The sequence below is a fragment of the Rhinolophus ferrumequinum genome, chromosome 25 (genome assembly GCF_004115265.2).
Source record: "Rhinolophus ferrumequinum isolate MPI-CBG mRhiFer1 chromosome 25, mRhiFer1_v1.p, whole genome shotgun sequence".
Classification (NCBI taxonomy): Eukaryota; Metazoa; Chordata; class Mammalia; order Chiroptera; family Rhinolophidae; genus Rhinolophus; species Rhinolophus ferrumequinum.
In genome coordinates, this window is record NC_046308.1 from 20,005,019 (window position 1) to 20,017,829 (window position 12,811).

General features: G+C 41.0%; 1 long non-coding RNA gene across 3 annotated transcripts; it reads left to right on the forward strand.

Annotated features, from left to right (window-relative positions):
* The first annotated feature begins 155 nt into the window (after nt 1-155).
* On the forward strand, nt 156-10,435 carry LOC117017299 (uncharacterized). 3 transcript variants are annotated; one of them, XR_004422063.1, is made up of 3 exons: nt 156-2,632; nt 3,778-4,526; nt 6,188-10,435. It is a non-coding gene; the product is annotated as an uncharacterized LOC117017299 (long non-coding RNA). The 3 variants fall into 3 exon arrangements; XR_004422061.1 differs by having other exon boundaries at nt 157-2,632; nt 3,778-4,512; nt 6,188-10,434; XR_004422062.1 differs by having other exon boundaries at nt 158-2,632; nt 3,778-4,423; nt 6,188-10,434.
* Nucleotides 10,436-12,811: the final 2,376 nt, after the last annotated feature.

The window sequence follows — 12,811 nt, forward strand, 5'->3', positions numbered from 1 at the left end:
TCAGCCAATCACAGAGCCGCAGTTCCCCCTGCCCCCACCCTAGTGCGACGCCTCCTGATAGGTGGACAGCGTGTCCCCACGTGACCGGATCTTGTTAGCCGGGCCCGCCCCTGTCACGTGAGAGAGCGCGCCTCTCTTCCTGCTTTCCTGACCCTTTCCGCCATTTAAAGAAACAGTACCGGGGGCGGGCCGAGAGACGCAGCCGGGACGGTAGCTGCGGTGCGGACCGGAGGAGCCATCTTGTCTCGTCGCCGGGGAGTCAGGCCCCTAATTCGAAGAAGCCCTGGCGCGCCCTCCCCCCCTCCCCGGTCTGGTAGGGCGAAGGAGCGGGCGCGCGGTCGATCGAGCAATCGGTTGGCGGCTCTTTCTCCTGCTCTGGCATCCAGCTCTTGGGGCGCAGGCCCGGCCGCCGCGGCGCGCGCCCGGTGGCCGTTGGCGCTCGCGCCGCGTCTTTCTTCTCGTACGCAGAACTCGGGCCGCGGCCTATGCGTTTGCGATTCGACGAGGAGTCGTTCGGGTGGTCGGTGGAGGCGGACAGCTGCTCCGTCCCGCTCCCGGGGAGGCGGCGGCGGGATTTGGCGCGGCCGGGGAGGCGGGGGTGGCCGGGGCCGGCCTGGAGGCCTGGCGCCACCCTTCGGGGCCTGCAAGGACCCAGTTGGAGGGACAGGAGGAGGCTGGGGGATGGTTGGTCGTGGGCTTTCTGCTTTGCCTTTTCCTCCTTATGCCGCCTTAGGGGTTGGGGCTCTGAAGGCAGCTCCGGGGTGGGAAGACAAGCCCCGGAGTCGGAAGAGCTGGGTTTGCTTCCGGGCCTAGCCACCAGCTGGCCGAGTGACCTTAGGCAAGTCACTCTGTAATTTGCGCCTCAGTTTCCTCCTCTGCCTATTGGTGTTTGTGGGATTAGAAGCGCTTTGTAAACTGTAAAGCGTCAGTGTACGTAAGGGATGATTTTTGTTTGTAATTTTTTCTTGAGTTGTAAGAAAACTTAGCAATTGCCCAATCCTTGGATTTTCAACCTTGGATTGGAGTTGGCGATCCACACAGACTCCCTGAAACAGTACGCAGAAATGTACATTTTAGGGGGATGAGAATCCATCACCAGCAAGATTTCAAAGGGAGATGTCACCCCTCCCCCAAGAGTTAAGAACCACAATTTCTTTATGCCACAGGGAGGAAACTGAGGCCTAGATGTCATTTGGGACTCTTCACGACCAGTTTGAAGCTCCTGATTGAATCCCTGGGATATGTGAGCTGTTCCTGTGCATAATGGATATTTGGCATAACAACGCTCCACTGCTTGGCTTCTATTCTTAGTTCTTTCGTTTCCCTATGGGGTGTCTGAAGGGTGGCTGATGCATATGGTACAATGGCACCCAATATAAAGCAGCTAAAACTAGGAGTATGTGTGTTCGCTAGCATCGAGAAGCCTTTGTAATCATTGGCCCAATAACTTTGTTTTCTGCTGCGTATACTGGTGCCTGACTGCCTTTCTGACTCTTAATTGACCATTTTCCACAACCATGTTTGCCACTCTTTACTTGGTCCTATTTTATATCCCTAGTCTGTGTGGTTGGTAGTGAGCGGGCTTATTTTTAAATGGTGCTGCCAAGTCTAGCTAATTAGTGTTGCAGGTGGATTTTTAGCAAGCTGGCTCACTGGCACAGACTAAACTAGCCATGGAATTCCTGAAGATGTTGAGGGTTTGTCTTTATTAATTAAAGGTTAACATTCTCTGAAAAGTTTTTTAGAACTTCTCCTGTATCTCAGAATCACTAGATTTGGAAGTGTTTCAAAGCTTAACTTTTTCCTGGACTGCTTTGTTTTCTATTTGCTTGCAAATGTGTTACTAAGATGGCCAAAATGCCAGTTTTTGCTTCTTTGTTGTCAGCTGCTGTTATCAAATTCCAGGCCATTGTCCAGCAAACACTATAGAAATGTTTGAACATTTGGATTTCAAACATTTTCGTTTTGTGGAGTATTGCTTACCAGTGGTACAGCTCTAAGCAAGCGAACACACACATTTAAGTGTATTTTGTCTGGTTAGGTGTTACCGGGTTCTGCTATTTCATACAGTTATCTGGAAAAATCAGTTACCTGTTCCCTTAACCTAAAGGGCAGCGACAAATGATCTCATTTCCGTAGACATGACTGTTTCAGAGAAAAATGTGTTGGTCTTTTAGGTCTTTTATAGTTAAATCTGGATGTACCTCAAAAGACTCTTAAGACTGGTGATAAGATGCTTTCCTCGGCAGAGAGGAGGGGGAAAAAAACAACTGGAACTCAAAGCTTGAAATTCTGTGACAGAACATGAGATGTCCAGGATAGGAGGTTGAAAGGGTTTCACTACAATCTTCTGCACCAGCTGGAGCAGATGCCGTTCAGTGTAGCCACAGTGTGGACTCCAGATTTCCAAGACCTGGACCTGGGACATGGAAGAGCTTATCAGGGTGTGACAGGAACTCTGGAGCTGGATATTTTTATTTTTGAATTTTGGGACTGTTGTGTCTTTTCTCAAAGCAAACTCGACAACTAATCAAGCACTGCCACCAGCACTGTTACTGGGAATTCTAAGACCTGAGTTTCTTCCAGACCCTCAGTGCAAACTCTGGCAACACTCCATCCAAAGTGAACTACGGTACTTGCCATTTTCCGAAATGCCTTATTCTTTACCATCTCTGCATTTCTGTTCATGTTCACTTCTCTACTCTAGAATGCCTTCTTCTGGTTCTTCACCTGTTAAAAGTGCCATTTCCTCATATCCAACTCAGATGCTCTCTTCTCCATGAGTCTCTTAACTTTAACCAGAAATAATCTTTTAAAAACTTTGTTATATATTTTTTGTCTCTTTTTGCATATGATACCTTATAAAGTAGTTATTTGCATGCTTTTTTAATTTGCTCTCTTGCAGATAACAAGCCTCTTGAAAGCAAGGGCCTTGTCTTAGGAATTTTTGCCCACACATTCTACCACATATGATTCATTTAGTAGAAAGGAGGAATTTAGAGAGTAGGTTATCTCAGAATAAGCATTCAGTAAGTGTTTGTTTAATCACTGTATGATTACTAGCTACTCTTGGTTAGGGAAAAAAATCATTAGTTATGGGCAATGATTCTTTATGTTTTTATTATTTTTTTAATTGTAAATTCAAAAAGATTTAGGGAGCCCTCAAGCATAAAGAGAAACTGATATGTTGCATCGGGTATTACTCAAGGATGCAAGGACCAGGGCCTTATTCCCTAGGTACCTTATTCTCTCCCATTCAAGATGGAATCTTGTTAAAATGAAAGTTAAGGACAGCTTATAAATGTACAAAGTGTAAGACTATTTGAGGAAGGCATTAGAAAAGGAAGAAGGGCAATATCTCCTTTGCTTGGTGTTGGTATGTAAACTTAAATTCAGTTCTTGTGCCTCCTGCAGAGCCACTTCTTTCTTGCCCAGCAGCCTGAAAGCAATCACATTGCTCCCCCAAAGTATGAGACTTAGGGCGGTTCCTGTATGCTGATTCTCTGAGACAGTTTGTTCTCAAGAGTCTGGAAACAGTCTTTGCCAGAGAACGTTTTCTGTTCTTCTCATCACTGACTGTGAATCACAAGGTGTTTTTTTGTTTTGTTTTGTTTTTGTTTTTTTCTTTATTTGTCACCTTTGCAGCCAGGCTTGTCAAGAATTAGTGCCCATCAGGCAGCTGATGTGCTGACAGCAGACCCACCTCAATGTTAAGAGTCCTGTGTTTGTAATTCCATGTATTTGTTATCTTACCTGTTTTGTCCCTGTCCCTTCCAGTCCCGTTGCCTCCTGATGGCTGAATGTTTGCCTGGACCTTCCGACCACCTTCCTTGTACTGTACCACCAGCCTACAGATCTGGTACCTGGATTTTTGCTCATGGTGATTCCTATCACCTTACTACTGAAGAAGACACTATTCCAGTGGACCACTGTGACCTAAGAGGCCTTCAGCCATCATGATGTGGCCTTCACCTCCACTCCTGTCCTGCTCTACCCAGATTGAGCACCATCCTTGTAGTAAAGTCAAACTCCTCAAGCCAAATAGCTGAAGCTGTTTTATCACAACAAAAGACCAGTTTGTTCCATGAGTGTGCATTTTATTTCTTCAGTTAAAGCCTTCAAAGAGAGATAATAAATTTGGACCAGGGGATTTTTAATAATCAACGTTGTCTGAAGAATGGCAGCATCCTTTTGAGAACGACGTTGGACCACACCTCACGATCTCAAATGTTTGAAGTTCATGGAATGTCTAGGATCCCATCCAGGTCACTGGACCCTATTTTTCCACTTCAAATCTGTGTGTAGTAGCCTACTGAATGAGAAAGCCGATATTCTGACCCATTGGGATTAAAACAAAGGCACAGTGAAGTCCTCATAGCATCTTCTTTGGGATTACTCAGGAACCAGAACTTTTCACACAAATGTAAGAAATTTTACCAAGGAATCCCTTTACCTTACAGCATCATACAAAGCTCCAATCAGATTCCAGAAAAGGCCTCTTGAGACATCCAGGTAGAACCTATATGGTAATCCCTTATGTTTATATTGCACTTTACAGTTTCAAAGCACTTTTACATGCATTAATCTCAATTATCAAAATAACAATAAGATATAGTCCCTTTTTTGCAAACGAGAAAATGAAATTGGAAAGGTTATGCAAGGTGACACAGCTACAAAGTAGAAGAAGCCAGGCCTTCTGACTCCCAGTCCAGTCCTCTCCTTGGAATTAATTTAGCCTCTACTTTACCCACAGTGTTAAAATGACTAGAGATTGAGAACCCCAGAAACGGTTTCCAACTTCCTAATCTGGTGCCCTCAGGCAGTCAGACGTCATAAATGTAGTATTTTGATAGCTGCACCTAGACCAGAATTCCTTGGTAACACCCCTGACATTTAGGAGCAGACTGTCATGGTGGTAGATTATCCAGTCAACAAGGCACATGTTCATCTGACAACAAGACTACCCAACATGAAACACAAAGCTCCTTTTAGATCCTCTGTCCATCTTCGTGGTCTTCCCAAAGGTGGCCCTAATTGATTGGGGAATCCCTGTTCATGTCATGTCCTTGGGGGATTTTTTTGTTGTTGTTTTTAAAGTCTTATTAATACTCTAGAGCACCCAAGGTCTTATCTATGATCCTTTATCCCCAAAGTAATATTTATACAAAATGAGCCATCCATTTTTTTAGAGTAGTACTGTTCATATATGTGTGTGTTTATATACATGATGTATGCATATATATCATATAGAGAGTTTCCTTAGCACAGTAAGGTAAAAATACTGTAAAAAACGTCCCCTCCCTGATTCATAATGCAATGTAATAAATAGCACCTCAGAAGGCTTGCAGCAAAAAAAACTATTGTTTAGCTGTTTAGCCCAGTATGTTCTAAGTTTCATAAAGCACAGAATGTTATTTTTGCAGCATTCCTTTTAATGGAATGGGGAAACTGCTTTAGAACAGTATAGCCAGTGCTTCCTGAATGCCAACAGATTGCCCTAGAGACCCAGGAATAAACTGCATCTTTAAAACCCCCTTTTTCTTGTCAATAACTGCTTTGAATTAGTATGTATCATGAGAGTCATTTATCTTGATCATTACCTTTGTTTTCTGTCAAAGGAACCTCTGTAAGATTTGTGGGGATACATGGGAGGGGAATGGGGAAAAGTTAATTCTGCCCCGATCATTGGATGAATTCCATGACATTTAGCAACACGCTTCTCTGTCCCTAGAATTGTGCTATAAACCTATTCCTTAGGTGGGTGAGAAGATTGGGAAAGGAAGAAAGGAAGAGGATGGAGAAAGTGGGGAGGAGGGGTGAGACATAGATAATTTAAAATTTGAGTTATTGCCCATTGAGATCTTACTAATGCTTGAGAAGTCATCCAGCCATGGACTTCTTTGAATAATATTTAGAAAGTATTAAGAAATTAATACAGTTTGCAGCTGTATGCTGACTGCAAAAACTCCCGTGCTATTGTCACTTAAAACAAATAGCTTTGTTCTCTGATAGTCATTTACAAGCCAAATTTCAGGCAATCAGAATTTATAGCAGACCGGAATGTTATTTTCATAATTTTATAATGTGGCCCACCATAAGGGGAAGAATGAATAGGAAAACACCTTGGTTTACCAAAGGCGTTGCTCACACAGTTTCTGGTTTCTGTGACCTATTTTTTGTATTTCAGCATTTTGTGAACAACTTATTCTTAGATCATTGGTTTTCGAAAGGCTTTGTGGCCATGAAGCCCCTTGAATGAAAACTATGGAAGCCCAAAATAAAAATGAAGCTGCTCTGGATGAAGCAGGACTGGGGGTCGTGACATCTGCCACAAGCATCTTTACCACCGTCGTGACACCTAAGAAGACTTCTTTACAACACCTAGAGTTCTTCAGAACAGTTTGAAACCACTGCCATAGACAACAGTATGTTGAACTTGAATAGCATTCTGATCTGTACCTCTACCCAACAGTCTATGTTCAGTTGGTGCTGAATATTCTTATGAATACTTACTGTGGGCAAACTCAGAAAAGTGCAAGAAGACGGGCACATCTTTGCCCCCCAGAGTAGTCATATGGGCCCAAAGTGGTATCAAATGGACCTAGATTAACAATTAACAGCCCACAGCCCCCAGGTGAACTTCCAGTGATTCCTGGAATTGGATATAGACAGTAATTAATATATACTCTACACTGACAAACCCCATTACCCAAGTTCTTTTACAGACACCAGATGCTCTAGTGGTACTTGAAATACATGATTTTGAAATCTTGATCCTCCTTGGAATCGCCAGGTATTGAAGCTGTTGCCTCATTGAGGCCATAGTAGACCGACTGGAATATTGGACCTCCCATCATCAGCCATGGTACTCTACTTGATGTGCAAGGGATAACCATGAACTATGAAAGCAGAATTCAAATGCAACATTACCTAAAAAGGATACCTGGTTATCACTCATCTTATTCTCAAACTACAAGTCACTATGACTCAACCAGTAAAGTTATACTGCTGCTTGGTTTTTATTCACTAACTGATATTTCCAGGATAAAGGAGCTAATATCCTTTAAAAAGCTAGAACAATACCTCCATCACTGGCATATCTGCCTGGCATATTCTGCTCTAAAATTATGAATACTCAGCTCTAACTACATGTGACACCTGATCCACAAGAGACAATCTTTGGATATCTTTTCTCATTTATGTGATTTAAAATGTGGCTATTTGAAAATTTTTCTTCTAGCCAATGAGGATTTTTTTAATGGTCTTTTGACGTCTGGTACCATCAACTGTAGGTGTTAGGGATATTTGGAGGTAGGCCCTCTGACGAAGCCATGAGAGCTTACTTAGTGGGAATCTCAAATTGTATATCATCTACCTTTTTGCTAGAAATGTAAACTGACTTGAAAAAAAAATCTACAAAGCCTGCAACTATGGATTGTATCAGACTGAAGAGCTTCCTACTGCTTCTTCCTAATGTCACAAGACCACAGTCCCTTATCCTTGTGAATGTTAATGGAATTTCATCTGTCTCAATACTGTTGTTTTACACTGATTCAGAGCGGCTGACTTCATTCCTTGCCATGAGATACTCTCAGGCATTAAGACAACTTACTGTTTCTGCAGGAAGGATTCGATTCGTAAACTTCCAGACCAGATCATGTTGAATAAGTAAACTTTAATTTATGTCACAAGAAAATCTCATTTACTTCACAGTTGACTTAAGGTGCAGCTGACCTCAACTACTTTAATGAATGCACTGGTTAAATTTTGAGAATGGTTTCTTTATATCTTTGTCTCTTATCCTCTATACTAAATGTGATTACATGACTTGGTCTGCAAATCATCAAACAAGGCCTATGCCTGGTTACTCTCAATTGCTTACCCTCAAAAAATAAAAATAAAATCTGCTTACTACTCTGCTTGTATATACAACTATTATTTGTAAAGGAGAAATTATCTACAAACTCAATTTTTATACTACCTTCAGAATATCAGCTCAATTTTCTTTCCATACAGAAAAAGATACTGATTTACACTGCCAGTCATTCCCTTTAATCCTGTCAAACTCAGTCAAAATGAGGGGCTTAAGGTGAGGATGATCATCTTTTCAAGAGTCTAATGAACACTTTGTATAAGAATTGATGGTTGAAAAAGCAGAAAGCCTAAAATTCAAACGTAGGGTCTTACCTACTTACCTCCATGCCTCAGATCTCATCTAAATCTTTCCAACAGTACCATTCCACCAATTTGAGGCCTTGTTTATGATTCTCAGAGATGGGCTGAGTTAGAAGATGGAGACTTGATTACCAAAGAAAGTAGGGCCAACTTTGATGAACCTGGCTCTCCCAACCCTATCACTTCCAGATGTAGCATAGACTCCTAAACACAACCTCAAGTCTGGATTGAGGATATAGCCTTCTCCTGAGCTGAAAGTTATTTGGCAGATGAGCAGGAAAATGAAAGCTGCTGTACATAACTGGCTATTTAAGATCAGAAAAGTGTATCCAGAGTAAACACTGTGGATTAACCCTGGAGTACTCGGAGTAAAAACTAATTTACAGATCTTCGATATTAAACTACTTGTTCTTCCATATCATGTCCTGGCTATTGATATGGCTGGCCCTGCTGAAGGTACACCTACTTGCCTATTTATCTGACTCAGCCCTTGCCTGCCCTTTTTGATGTGTTGCTGCAACCAGACTTGCTACCCTTAAGAAGACTACAGCTGATCTCAGCCTATCTAATACTTAATTCCACCAAGGAGTTTCAAACAGAAGCAACCTACCCATCACCCCACCAAGACTTATGTTCTCAACAGGGAGGAAGGACCATGCTGTATTCTCTGACCAGCGGCAGCCTTTTATTTTTTTAAGTGCAGGGTAAGCCTCTATGCCTATGTATATTTGATCATTTTCAGCACCTGGGACCCCATATGCCAGGTCTGAAGGAGTACAGCAGAACAAAAGCACTGTCTACTCTTCTACACTAATACAGAGGTGAGTCTGATTCACCAGTATAGAAATGAAAAATCTACCAGTCCAACTTAGCAAAAGACTTAAACACAAGAAAAGTTTTCCATACTGAACTTAAAATTCACCACTGACTTGAATCACCTCACAGAACTTTTTGCCAGTGGAGGCTAGTTGTCTTGCTTCATGTCAGCTGGACGATTGGGCTCTCAGATTCGTGACCACTGAGTTTACTTATATTGAAACTATTGTATCATCCAAAGTATGCTGTTGGACATGATTATTCCATTCAAATGGATTGTGAGCTTTCTGAGTACAGGACATACTCCTAATGATGTTTTTTCAGAATACTTTTATTATCAAGAAAGTTAACAAAAACGCCAGCTGTTACCATTCAACTTTATGAGCAGAGACTAAACTTTTTCAATGTCTGACCTTATTGTTGACATCAGGTGTTTTTGACTGACCAGCATTCATTCCATCTCTTTGTAACAACTCCGTGATATTTCTTCGAGCCACATCTCCCTGTTTTCAGTCCACATGGTTCAGTCTGACCTAACCTTGGGTTTCATGTGTGGATGTGTTAGCACAGTTCATCTTGACCATAATGATTTGTTCAGGAATGGTCATGTGATTCAAGTTGGTCCAGTGATATTCAACTCTGGGAGTTTTACTGAGCTGTGGAAGAGGAGAAGCTGAGAAACTATTTACTGAGGTTGATTAGGTTTGTAGGATGAAAAAGCTCAAACCAGCAGAGTCCATTATATCAAATGAGCCGGTCAGAGAATGAAGTTAGTGCAGAGGAAAACGGAGCCAAATGATGGAGAGACTTTAGTTCTGATGAAAATGTTTGTGCCCCTGGATCCACCTGTGCCTGAAGCTAGCATACCCTCTGGACTTTTCAGTTATGTGAACCAATAAATACCCTTTTTTGTTTAAGTTACTTTGAGTTGGGTTTCTATTGCTTGAAATTGAGCTCTAATATACTATCTACCAACTTTGAAACTTGACAGATCCAAGTATTTATTAAACTAGCGGTCATGACCACACTGAAATTAAACTTTAGAAACTGGAAGACAAAGTGAAACAGGAACTGACAATGTTTAAGACAGAAGCTTAAAAATTAATTACATGATAGAAAAATACAGAAGAAAACCTAAATGTTTATCAGTAAAAGATTGGTTAAATAACACATGGTTTAGCCATGTAAGAAAATCTACATGTCTGTTAAAATGAATAAGGTACATTTATTGTGTATGGACGTGGAAAAATGGACATGATATATTAAGTGAAACTATTGATAGAAAAATGTATAGTATGAATGCATTTTAATATTTGTGTGTGTTTATGTTTATAATGCATAGAAAAGTCTATTAATGGCTTTCTTTGAACAGTGTAGATTTCATGAGGCTTTCAACTTGATACATTTCTGTATTTGAATATTTTACACTACTCACATTACTTTTAAACTTTATTTAAAAATAAAGAATTTTTAAAATTAAGTTTAGTGTTTAGTGTTTGACCTTGGCAAGTTACTTAACACTTGAGCCTGTTTCATCAAATGTACCCACCTTTATCTTAGTGAATATTTCCTATAAACATATTCATCATCCATTACTCCAACTGACATATTGCTGCACCTTGTTTGAGAAATTCTGAGCTCAGTAATTGTTCCTTAATTTTTCAAGCATATCTCTTTAAATATCTGAGTGTATTTGGAATGTCAGAACTTCATAGTTTCATTCATCAAATGATTGTTTCAGTTCTCAACTGATGTTAATCACACCTCTATTAATTACAGTTTCGCACTAGATGGAGAGGAGGAAAAAGTCCTATTTTCTTTCAAATCTGAGTAGTCTGATCTCACTGCAATCAAGGTCAATAGTGACCTTTTTATTGTTAAGTCCGTTACATATACATATTATCTGAACTTGCAGCAGCGTGGATAACCCTCACCTAGCATCTTGACATACTTCCCTTTGTTGCAGAGACACTTCACATTTTCTTCCTACCTTCCTGGCTATTGCTCCATTGTAGGTTCTTCTGTTCTCCCCTGTCATTTAAATACTGGTATAGTGGACATCCCTTGATTTCGCCTCCCCTGAATTATTTCCCCTTTCCTTTAGTGATAGATCCCTACTTTTCCTTTGGGATGTTATTTCCTCCCATTCTGTGATGTTAGTGAAACTGTAAATTACAGTATTCTGGCCTTGTTACCCCCTGGCTGAAATTTGATAGTGTGCTTCAAGCTTGTCCAATCAAAATTCCCCTCCTACCAGGACTTTGAGTCTTACGAGAGGGGACACAAGCAAAATTATAGGAGCTGAGTTTTTCTGATGGTAGTGTCCCAAGGAAAGCATATAAAAGTTGGTGCAAGGGCATTCCCAAAAGTATCCTAGTTCTGTTTTCAAGGCCTGGTTATCCAGGTTTTCTTTTATTATCTAGACTATCATTTATCATCCTTATGATATGTTCCCTTTTTATTTGTAAGCTAAAGTGGGTTTTTGTTGCAACCAAATGACTGGTTACAGAAATTGGTAACAGTTAAATCGTAGTAGACACCAAGGAACGTGGAAAACGAATTGATTATTGCACTGAGACTGAAAGGCAGGAAGGTTCTATGTCCCCCAGGGGGATGAGCAATTTATAGTGGCAAACAGCAAGCAAAGATACTTCCCTTGTCATTTGGAATTGTTCTATTGCAGGCAAAATTTGGATAACCAGCTAGCTACTGATAATAGGACAATTGGAGGTGGATAAGAAAGGCCAAGACCATTGAGTTAAGGTTACTCGGATTACATTGGATAATTTAAAGTGAGAGAACAAGCTCAAACCCAGAAACATGTCTGCAGGCATAGAATAAAATCCAGAGTCTTTCTGTGTCCAGGATGAATGAATCTCTTTGTGAATAATTCCAAAACCACAACTTGGAGATTGATTCCACAAATTGTGAAATTACAACGCTGATTGAATTTGCAGCTTTACTGAGATCTCTTTTGAGAGTTAAGGCATTAATTGGAAAAGAGATGGACTTATCTGGGAGGATTCAAAACACTTGGAAAATCCCAACCACCATGTATCTCAGGAATAAAAGTTTGGGTCTTCCTATTAGTCAAAAACCCTTGGCTGAAGAAAAAATGGTGTATAGTGAAGGGGGAAGAGATAAGTACCAACTACCGTCCTGTGACTTATTGCAGAAATAAGATCTATAGCTTTTACCCATATCTCCCAGCTCGCCTTGTCTTTTTATCCCCTCTTTCTCCGTTTCAGTACTTTGCCCCTCACACCTCCCGGCTGAAGTTTGAATATGACCCAGCTTAATCCATTCAGATTTCCCCTCCACTCGAACTGAGCCATTCTGCTGGCAATGTCCCTTCCTTAATGTATGTGGTGTGTTGATGATGGTTAAATATATTAATAAATCCATAAATTGTAGATTACCCAAATGACATTAAGAACCAGAGGAGAATGAATATCACCCAGAAATCTTAGACTTGACACTGGATGTGATAACTGGAAATTAGGTTATCTCCCTTGGGAAGAAGATGAATCCATTTTCTACAGTACGTTGAATGGCATTTATAAAATTGTTCATGTCGAAGAACGCATGTACTGGAGAGCCAAGGGATAGAATGTAGTGGACAACTGCATTTGCCTACCCAGGTCTTTTTCCCCCCTCCTCTGAGAGTCACAACTCATCTTTCCTTTGGGAAGCTACCCCTCTCCCATGCTACCAGAAAATAATATGTAAGAGGCTTATGAGTTCCTATTGCTGAGATTACCTTCGTTGCCCAGATTCCTGATTTTCTTGAATGTTAAGCTTCTCTAATTTTTGTGACCTG